General features: G+C 35.3%; 1 protein-coding gene across 2 annotated transcripts in view; it reads left to right on the forward strand.

The window, feature by feature from the left end:
- The first annotated feature begins 11,879 nt into the window (after positions 1 to 11,879).
- The window catches only part of amx (TM2 domain-containing protein 3 almondex), a 44,625-nt gene continuing 43,154 nt past the window's right edge, over positions 11,880 to 13,350 (forward strand). For both annotated transcript variants that reach the window (XM_089086362.1, XM_089086378.1), the window contains exon 1: positions 11,880 to 11,964. The gene's annotated coding sequence lies outside the window, so the exon portion shown is untranslated. The remainder of the gene's footprint in view (positions 11,965 to 13,350) is intronic.

Here is a 13,350-nt window from a genome sequence, read left to right on the forward strand (position 1 = left end):
AATTTGAATTAATCGATTAAATTATTATGTCGTAAAATCACCAGGCGTGGCGCCTATTTCCATGAGGATGGGATTGGGATTCTAGCTCACGTTCCCCTCTCTTCTTCGTAGACGCAACCATTTAAAAAAAGCTAGATAAACTTAGGCATCCTCCATTTGCATTTTTTTGTCCCTCTACTCTTGTAATTAGATTAACTTTTGATCGTCTGGGAGGTGCACATCCTCAGAAAACTACCCTAAGGATCCTCAACTCAAAAGCAGATCAAGGGGGTGGACGGTGGTTTTATTAGAAGGGTGACTTTTTCGCTTGAATGACTCCTCTTCCTATATTTTATGGTCATTGGTTTGATATGATCATCCCTGAGAAAGAAAAAGCCTAGTAAATTAACATTCATCTTTGATCATCCTTCTCTGAAAATATACAAAATTTGGATTTTTATAGAAAGGGATTTAGAACTTATGCAATAAAGCACTCTGATATGATGAATTTGGTGTTGTGATTTTGGTGTAATATCACTCTCATTCTTCTGGGTGTTTTTCTCCTTTTTAAAATTAGCCAAGTTTTCTCAGTCTTATAACTATTTTCAGGCAACTTTAATTTTAATGTTTTTTATGTGTTTAAATTACCATAAAAAGTCGGTTCTTTAACAGATCATTGTTAGAAAGACTCTTCTTTTTGGCTAATATTAGCACGAGTCACTTTTCATTTACAGCTTCCTAGCTTAAAATGTTTGTGGAATTAAAAATGTATAAATAATATTTTATCTTATGTCTCTTTTTATATTGTATTTTATATCTTATGATGGTTTGGTGGATGTGGTCACTTATATGGCATTTTTTGGTATATTGCCTAAGTTTCAAGGGAAACATTGCAAAACTTTCCCATTATACCGCATACCACAGTTTTATCACCAAACGGCTTTTATCACTGTGTTCATATTGAGTAATGTATGGGGAAAAGGGGCAAATTTCTACTCCTAACTTCTAATGATAGATTGTAATGTACTACGGAACGGGCTATTGATTCAAACTAGTAAGAAATGTGGGTCTTAAAAATTTAGCTAGGTCTCTGTACACTCAGCATCCAACCAAACCGGCTGCTTGAAGATGCACAGTTTGGCCAAGATTCTTCAGTTGTGTTTGTCCTTTGGTGACATAGTGGGTTTTATTTCAGCTTTGTAATAGGGGACCCACAGTTCAAAGCAAGGACCTTAATAGTCAGTAAGCGTCAGTAATCTAAAAATACATTCTTGAAAACTTAGAAGACTTGAGGTTTTCCAAAAAATTAAATAACATAAAAATAATTAAGAAAACCAAGAAAACGAAGCTGACTCTCAGCCCGTTAAAAAGCCAAACGAAAAGACAAAACATATATTTCACCAAGGACCTCCGCCAACCTGTCCTCAGTGCTCAACTCATACACACACACACACACAAAGCTACGGTAACCTTTTGAGGTGAAACTAACAAAACAGAAGACATGCAGGAAAAAACAAACCAAGCCAGATCAAAGAAAAAACTATTCAAAGTTATATTGTGTAAGAATTCTGTCCCTTGCGATTAACTTTGCCTGTGTACTGTAACACAGTCAAAAGATCTTCGTTTAACTTGAAAAGGAATATTGCTCGCTTCTCTTTGCATTGGGTCTATAGGAATATCCTTAGCATCTTTTTTTTAAAACGAGATGCTTACGTATGTGTTTTTTGTCTAAATTTCAACTGCCTGTCTAAGAGATTGCGGCACACCATTTACTGTGGAAATTAAAATTGTATTCAATGATCTGGATATTCAAAAACGAGAAGGGCCGAAGAGAAGTAAAACTCTTTCTTTTTTCTTTTAGATTAGAAGTTTATTTGTTGGATGCTTATGTTGGTGAAGTCTTTCTCCACACAGTTGACGGTTTCTGCCAACGTAAGGCTTCCTACAAGGATGTGTGTCTCTATAAACACTAATACCTACCATAGGATTAGTTTTGTCTTTCTCAGAATCAAAAACACGTTCAACGTTTAATTCATTTTTGAAAAAAATAGAAATATTATGTCTCTTTTAAGTTTTTAGAAGTTTGTTACTGAGTCTTGGGATATATGGCAAAATGGTGAAATTTTCGCTTTTAAAATTGACTAAAGAAAGGGAGACGGGCTCATTATTTTTTTCTTACAATTAAATCTCCCGCAGGAGGAGTCATGTTTTCAAATGTTCTAAAAATGAGCTTTTTTTCATTATCAATATTAAGCGTCTTACTGAGTGCCTTTTCAGTCCTTTAAAGGAAGTTAAAACTAACAGACCAAATCACCTTAGTTGAAAAACTGTTTCGTCAACATTAAAAGTCAAAAGGGGCCTAAAGCGTAATTTCAAAGGTAATTCTAGCTGCGACAAAAAGGAGCTAAAACTGGGACTTGTTAATCAGGTCCTTAAACTGAAAACTATTTCAACTTTGAATGACTGCATTGCTGTCAGTCAAAATATTCTTTTCTGAAGGGCCAACATAGGCATTGCCAAATATCATGACAGGCTGTCTGATCCTGATTTACATTTTTTCTGCCCATCTGAATTGTTCTTTTTTACGTTTTGTAACCTTTAATATGATGATTCTCGTTAAAACTTAGTCATGATCATAGTAAAGTTTTTTTGCTAGCCGTTGTCTTTTCTGTTTTTTGCTCAGTTTCTAGAAAATGCCATACCTCAGGGCCCTTGTGAACTATTCCTCAAATTAAAGTTGAAAACATGGCATTTGATATGCAGAAATGACTCTAGAGTTGCAAAAAAAAACATTAGATTTAAATAGAACATAAAGAAAGAAAAACGAGCAAAAATGGGGTTTTTAAAGGCCAAATGAAAATACTGAAAAAACACAACGAAGTGAATATTTCAGGAGGACAAACGCCTCTCTTCTTCAGCGCAAAACGAAATAATGTATCCAAGGAAAGTGCCAAAGTAAAAAAAAACGTGGAAAGTCAATGTTAAAAGAACCAAAAAACCAAAGAAAAAACCAAAAACTTATAGATGAATAAAATTCAATAAGAACCAAAAATTATAAGAATTAAAACCAAATACCTAACAAACCATAAAAGCGAGTTATTTGCCAATTATGGTTTGTTAGGTATTTGGTTTTAATTCTTATAATTTTTGGCTTTTATTGAATTTTATTCATCTTTTAAGTTTTTGGTTTTTTCTTTCGTTTTTTGGTTCTTTTCACATTGACTTTCCGCTTTTTGTTTTTTGTCGTTTTTTTTCTTCGGCACTTTCCTTGGATACATTATTTCGTTTTGCATTGAAGAAGAGAGGCGTTTGTCCTCTCGAAAAATTCGCTTTGTTGTGTTTTTTCAGTATTTTCATTTGGCCTTTAAAAACCCCATTTTTGCTCGTTTTTCTTTCTTTATGTTATGTCAGGCCAATGTGGTTTAAGAAATTATCTATTTAAATAGAACCACATGCAATCTTTTCAAGCCTAGGCCTCACGTCTAAAAACATCTTCATCATTTGGTTTTGATACACACTTCAATCATTTTAGCTGAATATCCTCCCGGTAGTGGAGTTAGGCTTCAGAAAAGTTGAGAGGAGAATCCATTAAAAAAAACTTTGTCTAGTGTGTTCTTATTTGAAGAGAAGAGCGTCATTGACTTTTTCCTTTGGGGACGGGAGTATATATATATGGACATATTCGAAATTCAAACCAATGCTGATGATTATTTTTTGGAGAAATCTAATAGCATACTCCCTCGAAACAGTAAAAATTGACGAAAACTATTACTACAAATTCCTTTATTCTTTATTTACGCCTCCAGGAATGCATGTAGTAGAAAATATTAGTGTGAAGTGAAGGGCCTAAAATTAAAAAAAAAGTCCTGAGGATTTTTTTTCATATTTGCTGAGACGGGAAAGACTTTTTATTAATATTAATAAAAAAAAAACTTTTTGCACAAAATAAGTTTTTCAAAAAAAATTAATGAACTCCATTGAACCAAAAACGAACAAAAATAGAATCAAATAATCTACAAAGCATACAACTATCACAAATCAGTATTAATAAATAAATGAAACCCAAAACAAACAGAAATTAATATAAATCAAACTCAGAACGAGCAAAAATTAATCTAAGTAGGGTTCTAAACCCTTTGCTTTCTAAAAGTCAGAATATAATTTGTACTTTACAGGAAAAAAACTAATGAATTTACTGAAAAAAATATGCATTGTCAGTTTAATATACATATGGTGATATTTATTCCTTAAAATCTTAATTAATTTTTGATTACTTAAAGCTTCGAAAGTGAAAACATCAAAAAGAATTTTTAAAGTAAAGAACAAATTATATTCTTCAAATGGGGGGTTTGTCATCCTCAAATACATAATTTCAAGAACTTTCAACTACATTGCTCAAAATAGCTGTCTTAAAACATTGATTGAATGTGTTTGGGAAAATGGTGGGGGTGAGAGGAGGGTTAGCTGCTCTCCATTCACTTTGGACTATGAAAAAGGGCACTAGCCCTTTCAATTTCCAATCAAATGAGCTCTTTTTGGAGTTTCTACGATACAACTTTCTATAAAGCCATATATGCCACCAGGGCATAACTTACAACCCTTGCCCTGAGGGCTATGGGGGGGGGGTTGTCATCCTCAAAGACCTAATTTCCATAACTTTCTACTATGTAAAAAAAGGCTATCTCAAAATTTTGATTGTATACATTTGGGGAAATGGTGGACGTGAGAGGGGGGTTAGTTGCCCTCCAATTGCTTTCCACTATTAAAAACGGCAATAGCCATTTCAACATGCAATCGAATAAGCCATTTTTGAAGTTTCTACTGCAACGTTTTCTATAAAAAAAACCTTATATGCCCCCAGGGCATAACTTACAACCCTTGCCCTGAGGGCTGGGGGGGGAGGTTTTATCCTTAAAGACCTAATTTTTAAAACTTTGAACTATGTTGAGGAAAATGGCTCTCTCAAATGTTTGATTAAATGTGTTTGGGGAAAAGGTGGGCACGAGATGGGGATTAGTTGCCCTCCAATCACTTTCGACTGTTAAAAAGAGCAGTAGCCCTTTGATTTTCCAATCGAATGAGCCCTTTTTGACGTTTCTACGACAAAGTTTTCAATAAAAACCTTATATGCCCCCAGGGTATAGCTTATAACCCTAGCACTGGAGGCTCTGGGGGGATTTTCGTGCTCAAAGATATAATTTCCAAAATTCTCAAATACATTGAACAAAATGGCTATCTCAAAATTTTGATTGGATGTGTTTTGGGAAATGGTGTGCGTGGAAGGGGTGTTAGTTGCCTTCCTATCATTTTCGACTATTAAAAAGGGCACTATCCCTTTCGATTTCCAATCGAATGAGCCCATTTTGAAGCTTCTACGACAACACTTTCTATGAAAACCTTATATGCCCCCAGGGCATAACTTATAACCCTTGCCCTGAGGGCTGTGGGGGGGGGGGTGTCATCCTTGTATACATAATTTTGAGAACTTTAAGATACATTGAATCAAATGACTTTCTCAAAATTTTAATTGGATGTATTTCGTAATATAGTGGGAGTGAGAGGGGGGTTAGTTGCCCTTCAATCACTTTTGACTATTAATAAGGCCACTAGCCCTTTGAATTTTCAACCGAATGAGCTCTTTTGAAGTTTCTACGACAACCCTTTCTATAAAAATCTTATATACCCCCAGAGCATAACTTACAACCCTTGCGCTGAGGGTGGTGGGGGAGTGTCCTCCTCAAAAAGATATTTTCTATCTGAAAATCAACTACGCTGAACAAAATGGCTGTCTCAAAATTTTGATTGGATGTGTTTGGGGAAATTGTGGGCGTGGAAGGGGTGTTAGTTGCCTTCCAATTACTTTAGACTAATAAAAAGGGCACTAGCCATTTCAATTTCTAATCGAATGAGCCCTTTTCGAAGTTTCTACGATTGCTCCTTCGATACGAAGTGCCCTGGTCTAAGACCAAGAAACCAATAATATAATAATACATTGTGCCCACATAGTTCTTTACTTGGGCAGCGAGATTGCGCTGCCAGTGATAGCATCCTCCTCCTGTAGATCACTTCCATGCTATTTACTTTATTAGAAAATGGAGAAGAAAATTGGATAATCCTACACACACCATTTTTCTTTCCGGCGGTGAATAACTGCGCCAAAGGGGAAAACAGCAGTACGCTGAGACACACCGGCAAAAAATTTCGCTTACCACCCATTTTTATCCTGTGGCGTACTGACAGCTGACGGCCGATTTTCCTATCAGGAAGTAGTTTCAAATCTGGTAAAAGCACCCCGAGTGGTATATTGTTAAAATCCAACAAAACTGAAGAGTCGATTAATTTCCTTTAGAACTCCGAGGGCACGGTTTGCATATGGCACACATAAATTCAAGAACATGACACAAGTAACAGCACTCAGCAATCTGTAGAATCGAGAGTATTTTTTCGGACTTTGTGATCTCTCCCTTCTCAATAATTAGTTGCACTCAATTCCCTCCCTGTCCGTTTTTCATGGTACCTGTCGTTGTACTCAACGAAACCCATTTTCAGTAGCCCATGTGTTATGTGCAATGGACGTTATGTATCTTTCGTTTTTGGGATGTATTTTTGAGGGGAAAGCTTAAACGTTAGAAAGCTTTTTAAAAATTAGAAATTAAAAACTCGTTACAGATGAAAAAAGTCTGGTCAAGACGTCTGCTCTGATTTCGTAATTTTTTTTCTAAGCCCTTTAATCCGATATTACGTCCATTTTTTTCTGCCAGATTTAAGATTCGTGCCAAAAGTAAAAAAAAATAAAAACACCGCATATTGATGCGCCTCCTACTTGGTCCTAGTCATAGACCGCTGAGTCCCCAATTGACCCATGTTAAGACAAAGCAGAACAAGGCGACGAAAACGTGTTTTAATAGAACACATGCACGTCACCTGACTAGCGCGCTGCCAAAAACTTTTTTTTTAATGAATTGGATATGGATGTATAATATGAATACAATCTAGTTAGTATTAAGAGATAAGAGAACAAAATGAAAAATCTTTCGGTCCGGTCATTTTTCTATGGACTAGATCCTGCATCAGCTTTTAGTTGTTATGGACAAACTGTAGCTAGTTGATTCTCACCGGAGCAATTGAGGATCTTTAAGCAATGACAACCAGACCTGCCGGTGAGAAGACATGCTCGATTGTTGCACTCAGGGTCAGTGGGCCAAAAACCACTCGTGTAAAGGCCTCCACCCCTTGGATAGGCTCTCTTTGATCCTTCCAGAACACAATGCATGGGTTTTCATTTGAGGACGGCTTAGGTGCGAAACTAAATTAAACACTACTATTTGTGTTCAGATTTTTAAAAGGGTGTATGTTGTTAAAAATTGCTGAAAATTTTGATCCAGTATACAAATAGCAGGCCGAACTATAAAGTTTTAAAAAAACGAAAAGATTTAAAGTATTATTTTCTTTTCCTGAAAAGACTATGTCAATATAAAACGAACAAAAATTAATTAAAAAACTTTTTCCTCAAAATAAGTTTTTCAAAGAATCGTAAAGAACTTCATTAAACAAAAAAATGAGCAAAACAAAAATCAAATAATCTACCAAGCGTGAAACCACCACAAATCAGCATCGATAAATAAATGAAACCCAAAACGAACAGAAATTACAATAAATAACCGAGTCAAACTCAAAACGAGCATAAATTAACATAAGTTGGGTTCAAAACCCTTATGCTTTCTCAAGGCCAGAACATAATTTGCCTTTTACTGAAAAATCCAAATGAATGTGCATTGTCAGTTTAATAATTTAATACTAAATATTAATACATTTATTACCACTTGAGGAGTGGCGCCCCTCGAGGAAATTATAGCCTAGTAAATGACGCAGCATTCGCACGGGATTCTGACTAATGGACAATTTTTCTGGGCTTGGTATGTTTTGATGGGCGTCATCGGGCTGAAAAACCTCTTCCTAGCTAATTTATCTATTATGGATTGCCTCTCCGTAGTAGCATAATATTTGTAGACATGAACATGTAATGAGTCGGAGGTAATAGGCTTGAGACTGTCTGGGCAGGATTTCGACTCTTTTTGATGGAAGAGCATCGCCAAGTGCTGAAAACCATGTTGTGACCAAGATGGACCCAGGAGTGCACAAAGCCTCCATTCATGGAGGTCCCAGGGACTTCTTGCTGTCCGGTTCTAAGCCGGCTTAAGCACTTTGGAATGTTACGACATTAAAAAATGACTATCGTATCGACATTTTGACTGACGAATTCAGACGATTCGAACTGGATTTATTAGGAATTTCAGAAACTCATATCCCAGGGGTAGGAAGCATGAAATTAGGTGAAAAGAATTTGTTTACTCAGGCAGGAAGGATGGGGTACATAGACAGGGAGTAGGGCTCATGATGAATAAGGAAGCTGCTAAGTCTTGTTTAGGCTGGGAAGGTATTAATAATAGAATACTAATTGCTCATTTTATGACTAGAAAGTTCAGGGTATCAGTATATAGTAGTATACGCCCTGTAGAACCGACTGACGGAGATACTAGTGACTCAGATGACTTTTACTTACAGTTAGAAGATAAAATAGAAAAGGTGTCTGGTAGAAATACTATGTTATTACTGAGATATTTTAAAGCCGATGTTGGTAGAAATAGTGATAGACGGTATCCTCGCCTAAGTAAATTTTGTTTAGGAAAAGGACACAGTAGTCGATACAGACTTTTGCAATTTTGTAGGTATAACAATCTAGTTATAACCAATACGGTGTTTGGTCATAAGATTGCTCATAAGTCAACATGGTATTCACGTGATGGTAAGACAGCAAACCTTATTGATTATGTTATAGTAAACCGAAGACTGGCAGGATCAATACAAGATTCTAGGGTATATAAGTGTGCTGTTATTGATGTTAAAAGTAAAGATCACCATCTAGTAGTGTCAAGGGTTAATTTAAAGCTGAAATTTCGGGAACGTAACTATCTCCAGGGTAGTTTTGATGTTGGTAGACTCCAGGATGAGAATTTGAGAGACACTTTCCAGGAACAGTTGAATACTAAACTTAAGAGTTTAAAACTTGATAATGTGGAAGATGGTTGCAATAATTTTAGAAAAATAATTTGTGAAGTTGCTGAAGGTGTATTAGGGAATAAAGCTAGAACTGACGCTCAGAATATCAGTGATAAAGCTTTATGTTTAATAGAGAGGAGAAAGGACTTGTACAAGAATTATCTGAGTGATAGATCGTACGAAAACAAAAGAAATGTAAAGAAAGTGGAGAAAGCATTAAAATATGAACTAAGGAGGTGTGAAGTGGAGGCCATGGATAAAATTGCCGAGGATCTGGAAGATGCAGCTAGACGGCATAATAGTAAAATATTGTACTGGCACGTTAACAAATTGAGAGGGAGTAGTCAATCCGGACTTGGCCCAGTTAAAGATAGGAATGGGGTCGCAATTAGTAATAAGGAAAAAACTAAAGAGTGACGAGCCGAACATTTTGAGAACTTGCTTAACCGAGATAGAATTGCAGGAGAAAATATAGAGGAAAATGAAAAAGTTTGTGATACCTTGGATGTGAAGGAAGATATGTTTTGTTAGGAGGAATTAGCAATAGTACTAAACAGGATTAAAAAATAATAAGGCTCCATGTTCTGATAGGGTTTTAAGCTATTTTACTAAATTTTGTGTCTTTTAGTTTAGAAATAAGTTACTTAAGATTATGAATATGATTTTTGAAAAAGGGGAAGTACCTAACGATTTTTAAGAAAACATTAATTAAGCCACTCTATAAGATAGGTGATGAAAGTAAGCGTGGTAATTATCGAGGCATTAGTCTGATCTCTGTAGGTAGTAAATTACTTAGTAATATGATACCTTTTAGACTGAGAGATGCTGTAGACAAAGTTTTAAGAGAAGAGCAGTGCAGTTTTTGAAAAGGTAGAGGATGTGTCGACCAAATTTTTACTCTTAGGTTAATAATCGAGAAGTGCCTGAGTTTTCAAACACCTTTGGTCCTTAGTCTTACAGAGTATTAGCAAGTGTTCGATTCTGTTGATAGAAGAGCTTTAGCAAAGGTTTTACCCTTGTATGGTATACCAGACAAATGCAATAAAGTAATTAGGGCTATATATGAGAACAACACTGCAGCGGTTAAGGTAGGAAATGAGGTTAGCAGCTGGTTCTGTATTAAATCAGGAGTTAAGCAGGGTTGTATTCTATCCCCTTTTGTATGGATTATTTTGATGTACTTTGTTTTAAGGAGCACAGGAAAGGCAATTAGAGACCACGGAATCAAATGGGAAAGAAAAAGTCTCCTTGACTTGGATTATGCTGATGATTTAAGCATCCTAGACGAAAGCGTGAGTAAAATGAATGAAGTTTTAAGGTTTTGCGAATTGAAGGTGCTAGAATAGGTTTGAAAATTAATGTTAGGGAGACTAAGTCACTAAGGCTAAGAATAAGTGAAGAAGAAAAGGTGATGTTGGGTAATGAAAAGATTGATCAGATTGGTGGGCAGCTTCACTTACCTTGGTAGTACTATCAGTAAAAATGGTGGGAGTAGTGAAGATGTTAAATATAGAATAGCCGAGGTTCAGGGTGTTTTTTCACAGTTAAAAAAAGTCTGGAAGAATAGGAAGATAAGTCTGCAAACCAAGATTAGAATATTAGAAGCTACATTGATGACAGTGGTCAAATATGGCTTTGAAGCATGGACGCTCCGAAAAGCGGATGAAGATTTGCTAGTTGTTTTCCAGAGAAATTGCTTAAGGATTGTTCTGGGTACCCGGTTGACTGACCGTATTTCAAACAATGGACTATACGAAAAATGTGGTTCAATACCGCTCTCTAGGGCTATAATGAAAGAAAGGTTGGGGTGGCTAGGGCACATTGTGCGGATGATTGCCGAAGATTGTTCTTTTTGGCCAACCGTTTAGGGCTAAACGGAAAGCAGGTCGTCCTCGTCTGGTGTGGGAGGACGTCGTAAAGAAAGATTTAAAGGGAATGGAAACTTTGTGGGCGGGTGTAAAAAGGGAGGCTTTGAATAGACTGGGGTGGAGGAGGAGCGTGCGTAGCTGTGTTGGCCTCAGGCGGCTTGGTGCTGCGGTGAATTATTAATAGTAATAGTAGTAGTATATTTAATATGATTTGATTTATTAAAGTTATAAAAGTAAAAAATTATATTTTTTCCGTGAAGGGTAAATAATGTTCTGGCCTTGGGAAAGCATAGGAGTTTTGGGCCCAACTCATGTTAATTTCTGCTCATTTTTAGTTTGACTCGGTTATTTATTGTTTAATTTCTGTTTGTTTTGGGTTTCATTTATTTATCGATGCTGATTTGTGGTAGTTTCACGCTTGGTAGATTATTTGAATTTATTTTTGCTCATTTTTGTTTAATGAAGTTCTTTATTTTTCTTTGAAAAACTTATTTCGTGGAAAAAGTTTTTTTTAATTAATTTGCTAGAAAACACAATGTCTGGTAAAATTATTAGTGCTAAACGTCAAATATGAGGGCAGAAAAGTCATTAAAAAACCATTAATTTATCACTAAGGACTTTATCTTCCCCCTTCATATGGGGGAGGGAGTCTGGGAGGGGTCTTGCTTTTCCTGGGCCTTTTTCTACCTTTCTTGTGCAAATTTCAGGATAAATCTACCGCTGAAAAAAAAAAAACAGACTTTAGCATCCATTTATAAGAAAAGTTAAGAGAAATTAATTGCTTTAAATTATATTAGTTTTTTGTCAAAACTAGTGGCGACGCGTTAGTATTATGGGCACCAAAACATGCTGCAAATTATTCTGCATTTCAGTAGGAAGGATACAGTAAAAAGAAAACACCACTTTTTCACCCAATTGGCATCGTTTATTGATAATGGTCACATGGCAACACTGGGCTATTATACAAAATGGCTGAGGTTTAAAAAAAGAAATGTGATATCACTCTATTTTTCTTTTACCTTTGCAAAATGAGAATATAATATTTTTAGATTCGTTGGTAAATTTCTATTGGGTGATATAATTTTGCTAAGACGAAAGTGAAAATGTCATTTCATGCTTTTTTTTATGCTCTTTTAAAATTCAAGAATTAGGCTACTTCTGGGGCTAATTGCATCTTGAGCCCTTAAAGGGGCCCCAAAGTTATTTCATTTTTGTAACCATTTAAAGAAGTTATCAACAATGTTTAAGCTATTGAAAAGTGGTTAAAAACATCACTAGCTCATTGGCTAAATAAGTTGTTCAAGAATAATAGCCTATATTCCAAAAATACTTATTTGTAACAATTTAAACCTCATTTATATAATAAGGTAAAAAACCAGGATCCATTTGAACAAAATTATGTAAAACTAAAACCCTCACATCTTGTTACCTAAGAGGAATTTAGAAGGATTGTATATATTAGCCTAATAAATAGCCTAGCTAAAAATCTAAGCTATGCATCAATACGGTTATTATTAAAATTATTTAAGATCAAACATTTAAAATTATTAGTTTATTGACTTACCTACTGGGACCTCTTTTTGGAAATACCAATTAGGCTATCCTATTTTGATATAGCCTATGTATTCTATTAGTTTTTCAGTTTTATTTACATAGGCCTAGGCTAAGCTAATTTTCTTCTGATTCTAGAAGTGTAATTTTTATTGCTTGATATTTATTTTATAAGTCACAAATATTAAATATAATTTTTCTTTTCAATTACTAGCCTATTCAAAACAAAGACCACATTTTTGATTTATGCTGACAAATTTGACCAAGAAGGCAGGTTCTTGTTACTGCCCTCACATTGCATCATGCTGTTGTAAAAAGAGGTGGTCCAAAAACCCATTACTATTTTTCTCAAATGCCAAAGAAAAGTAGTCTTTCCCAAAAAGGGGTCTTTTACCCTACCTTAATATATAAATACCTTTTTTGGACTGATGGCTGTGCAAAGCACCAAACTCAAAAGAGTTCAGAAAAGAGGTCTAACAATAGTATCAAAGCAGGCAGAAATGCAGTATGAACAGCTGCTGACAAAGTTTAAAATACAAACTCTGGAAAAAAGAAGAGAAAAACTCTGCATGGAATAAAATAAAGTAAATCAAACATGGCTCTAGTTTACTTTTTAGTGCATACTCCTATTTTGTGTATTCAATCCCAATCTAAACCAGTTCAAACCAAGAAACTTTAGTTATGGCTTATTTTAAAGCTATTCTAGTATATGCAAATAGAACATTGTAGTTTTGAGAAAAAAGTTATATAAATGACTATGACTCTACTCAGGCTAAATCAAGAAATATCCTGGAAGAAAATCTCTGATTTGCCCAATCCACAAACCCTTTTCCCCCCTCAATCCACAACAAAGAAACTCCTGTGCAGTGTTGCAGTGCCTGTTGAGAAACTT

This window comes from Artemia sp. Qi Xiang Cuo, chromosome 1 (assembly GCF_049724085.1).
Source record: "Artemia sp. Qi Xiang Cuo chromosome 1, ASM4972408v1, whole genome shotgun sequence".
Lineage (NCBI taxonomy): Eukaryota > Metazoa > Arthropoda > Branchiopoda > Anostraca > Artemiidae > Artemia > Artemia sp. Qi Xiang Cuo.